This window comes from Uloborus diversus, chromosome 8 (genome assembly GCF_026930045.1).
Source record: "Uloborus diversus isolate 005 chromosome 8, Udiv.v.3.1, whole genome shotgun sequence".
Lineage (NCBI taxonomy): Eukaryota > Metazoa > Arthropoda > Arachnida > Araneae > Uloboridae > Uloborus > Uloborus diversus.
The window spans coordinates 92,029,058-92,034,253 of NC_072738.1; positions in this window are offsets into that span (position 1 = coordinate 92,029,058).

Sequence of the window (5,196 nt, forward strand, 5' to 3'; positions counted from 1 at the left end):
CGCACTAAACATTCTCTTCCAAGAAGATAACTGAATTCTTTTTATTTACTTCAGGACCGTTTAAGAGGAGGGATAATGGAATACAACCATTTAAGGGCTGGGATTTCCACTGGTTGCGTTTGAGATTCTCTAATGTTGTGACTGCTGCAATGGTTCAAGCATTCCCTTTTCAGTGGATGGATGGAATGTTAAAAGAAAAATAATGTTTGGGGAGCAGGGACGATAACGACTTCGGATAATAAAATTGTTTTGGGATCTAAAATGGCGAAAGTTATGTTTAAACTTCTGTTTAATTGGCATTTGAGGAAATTATAATGGAGATCTGAAGCAGTTTTAATTAGGTCTTCAGGATAAATACAATGGCACGAGGGACAAGGACCTTGGTCATTAAAATTAGTGTGTAATCAGAAATAGAGAAAACAATGCTAAACCTTAACTTGTGCTGTTGGTTGGAAAAAGGATGATAGTGGTTTGGAGTAGTTTTAATTAGGGTTTCAGAATAAGTAAAAGTCATGCAGTGGCATGATATAAATGGATTTTGGTTTCCTAAACTCCAGCTTGGAATTTTAAATGGATTAAGCTAGTAAACTTTAATTGTCCTTTGGATGGAAAGTAAAAGTCATGTAATGGCGAGGGAAATGCCGATGCACAAACTCTAATTACCCTTCAGTAATTATTCATTATTAGTCTTTATGATCCCCTTAGTGTGATTCGATAAGATTAGGGCAAGAAATCGAAAGCTGTTTAAACTAGATCTTTGAATTCAATCAAACAGAACCGGTCTGTGATGTCAAAATAAATGTCGTGAACACTTATTAATTATGCGTTACATCACTCTTTATTGCTGTCATTAATCTTCACTTTAAGATTAATTAATTAATTAATTAATTAATTAATTTTGTTGAATGATGCTAATAATTCTGAAGCAGCTTTTTTAAATTCTCAGCATCGGTTCAAAGATGGTGAGGTGACATTTGATAAAAATTTGATGAGGATTTTAGTGTTACGTAAATCAAAAACTGTGCGATAGCAAAAAAAAAAAAAAAAATTCGTTGGGGCAATGAATTAATTGTGGTGGTCTGCAACAAAAACTTTCCATTTGTCAAGCTCGCTTGCTCGAAAAATCATACAGAATTTATTTTTAACGACGGAAATTAAGATACTAATTAAAAAAAAGGGGGAGGAGGGTATTTAGTCATTCATAGTAGCCAAAAATACTGCCATTCTAAAAATCTTAAAATATTGGCAATATTATTTGGGTCGTAATACATTTGAAATTCATTATCGGAAAATCCTATTGTGAACATATCGGTTATTTACAGCAGCAGTACATTGATGTCCTCATATAATTAATGTCATTAGGACATGCAAATACCACAGTAGGTGACCGTTCCTCCCCAAAGAAAAAAAACTTCAGGAAGAGAAATTTGCAGCAAAGGAACTTGGTAAACAGAGATAGTGTGCAGAAACACTTGAACGTTGTTTCTCGGGAAAATTTCACACACAGGAATTTTTACATAATTTTGTCGAAACTATTTTTATTTCGGTGTTCGCGTACGTAAATAGTCTTGTTTTATAGAATTGGCAAAAGTTGGTATATTTCAGAGACATTTTATTGAATTGTATTTGCATATCATGATTAAAAGTTCAATTTATCTTATCATCTGAAGAGGGTGCAGAGGCTGAGAATAATAATTTCGCTGAAGCTTAATTTTTTATTTGGTAAAATTTACTAAATTATTAACTAAAGTCACCTAATTGCAAAGGGTCATTACATCACACAAAGTAAGGTGTTCAACTTTGACAAACAAAGTTAGACATCGACTCATCATCATAACGATGTCCAATCAGCAAATAACCGAAGCAATCTTAAAATTCTAGGCATAAATTGCAACTTAAAAAAAAAAAATGTAGAAAGACCAAGAACTGAATAAAAGTATGAAGAGGGAGACAATATTTGATAAAGTAAGCCTACCCTACCCCCCTATCGTGGTGAAAAAAAAATGTAATGCAAGTAACTTGCAAAGGCTATTTAACGTTAATTTTCTCTTCCTTGTTCAGAAAAGTTGCGCAAAATTGAAATGTTTTACCTCTTTGGCCAATTTCTGAAATTACCGGAAGGTGGCGTATTCAAGCTTCAGAGCAACGAATATTCAAACAAAATGAACTCTGTTGAACAAAATGTTGCTCTGAACTATCATCGTTGCTCACGCCATTTTTTCGATTAATATGCACGACATCGTAAAAGATTTCCACTTAATACTATGTGAAAAAATACCGTCCTAAAGTGCTTTCAATTTTGGTCTACCACACTACGGAAGAACATCTTGTACATATTCAATGAAAAATAATCATCAGCACAATAGAATAATTTCCAATAATTCTTCCGAACGTTCTATTGTTCGAGCTGCTTAAGAATTTGCTCGGATTAGGCGTGTTGAATGAACGGTCGCTCCAATCGGTCATTCACCGATCAATGCTTTCAGCCGGCGACCCAGCAATGCGTGAAAAGTGTCGATTAGACACCGCTTATTCCCACTCGGAACCTTGTGACGTAACTTAAGACCCCCTGGAGCAGATTTCTTGGAAGATGTCGCAACTGTGTGACACAACTTCGCCCGCGCTTGGTGACACTGGAGGTTAGGAGGTATCGTAAGCCATAAAAGCTGTAATGTCTTGAGTAATGTCATAGAAGATGGTTTCAAAAGAATAGCTTTTGATGGTACTCAATGTCACATTTAGATAATGCAGTGGACGTTCGTTTCTGCGGACACACAGGGATTAATGGAATATTTCATTTTACAGACAGTTTCCGATATAAAGAGTGCGGTAATATTTAAGGGACTTTTTTTACCAGTCATTCTTTTACGAAATATGAAATAAGTACTTTTCCTTCCAAAAGAACAACCAAAACAGCAGTTTGATTTTTTTTTCAATGCTTGGACGTATTATAAAATGGTTACTCGACTAGGAAACAAATAGCCTAAATCATCCTAACTTCTGTTGATTCAACTGTCCTTTAAAATTAAAAGAGCCTTGTTTGTAGTCAGATAAAAATTTGAAAACTTAGATCGTCCAATCAATGAACACTTAAAGGCAATTGGACAATTCCAGGGCAAAAGACATATCATTGTTGCACAAAACACCCTACAAAGTCTCCAAATATGTAATTCTTGTTAAAATGCATGAAGAAAGCATTGGGGTAGATTGGCCAGTGAATGAACACTTAAGGGAAATTGTACAATTTCCCGGCAACAGACGTATCATAGTTGCAAAAACATCCTAAAAAGACTCCAAATATGTTAGTTTCTTGTTAAAATGTTAAAATGCATGAACTTAACTTAGAAAACACTGGGGTAGCTTGACCAGTGAATGAACACTCAAAAGAAAAAAAAAATCTGGACAACTTTATGGTAACAGACGTACTAGTGTTGCAAAAACACCATACAAAGATTCCGAGTATGTTAGATTCTTGTAAAATGCATAAACTTAACTCTGATTGAAAACATTGGGATAGATTGACCAGTGAATGAGCACTTATGGGGAATTGCACAATTTCATGGTAACAGACGTATAATTGTTGCATAAGACACCCTACAAAGAATTTAAGGCAATTGGACACCCTTAATATTACCTATATGTTACATTCTTGTTAAAATGCATGAAGTTAACGCTGGAAAAACTTGGGTAGATTGATCAGTGAATGAACACTTACGGAAAATTGGACAACTTCAAGGTAACAGACGTATCATTGTTGCAAAAACATCATATAAATACTGCTAATATTCTTGCTAAAATGCATGAATGTAACTTTGAAACCATTAGGGTAGATTGACCAGTGAATGAACATTTATGGGAAATTGGACCATTCTACGGTAACAGACGTATCACTGTTGCAAAATACACCCTACAAAGCCTCCAAATATGTTAGATTCTTGTAAAAATGCAGAAACTTCTCTGAAAACATTGGGGTAGATTGACCAGTTCATGAAACACTTAAGGAAAAGTGGACACCTTCATGGTAACAGACGTATCATTGTTGCAAAAACGCTATACAGAAACTCCAAATATGTTGGATTCTTGTTAAAATGCATGAACTTAATTCTGAAAACAATGGGGTAGATTGACCAGAGTGAATGAAGAATTAAAGAAAATTGGACAATTTCACGGTAACAGACGTATCACTGTTGCACAAAATACCCTACAAAGACTCCAAATACGTTAGATTCATATCAAAATGCATGAACTTTATGAAGGACTTGACGTCTACGTAATTTAATTAAATTTTGAGCATTTCTATGAACAATCTTAAATAAGTATTGAATAAATACCTTTGTGCATGAAGATATAACAACGATTTTGTTTTTAAATAAAATTTCAGATTACTACAGACACGTTTTTTTGACTTTGCAAGGGACAATTTTTCAATGCCCCACAAAAAAAGCAGCTTATTTTAACATTTAAACAATTAATTTTGCTGTGTGATGGACGTATATTAGTTGATATGTCTGTAACTGAGCCAAAAAGTATGATTTAAATATTTTTTTTTGGAAATCCTCGAAATTTAATTACATTATATGTAAATAGAACCCATATTCTTCACAAAAAGCATTTCGGACTTATTTTATAGTGAAAGTATAAAGCGTAAAAGGCTCTAAAAATCTTATATAATTAAAAACTGAGTGTATGCATTTATATATGTACCTATGTATCTATGTCTAAGCTTCTTCTCCCGAACGACAGTGAACTGACCATCAACCAGGTATAGATGGATTCGTAATCTTCCCGTCTTTATGTTTGGCTATTTAACACTAGTGGTACCCGCACGGATTTGCCCGTAATCGAAAAATTAAAAGATCTTTTGGTTCGCCTGTATATTTACAAATAATGTGTGGTGAATTTTCTCGCCATTTGGCTTGTACCCATGTTACGGTTACACGTTATGACAATATCGTATCTCGCCAATTGGCTTGTGCCCATGTTATGGTTCCACGTTATGATAATTTAGTAATTTACTCGTCCATCTTATGATAATTTTGTTCTTAAAATTGGAATAGAAAAAGAACCACATCGAGTTTTTGAAAAATCGCTTCGAGGTGCACACCCCCCTGATACAAACTAACTTTGCGCCAAATTTCATGAAAATCGGTCGAACGGTTTAGGCGCTATGCCCGTCATAGAGATCCGGACAGAGAG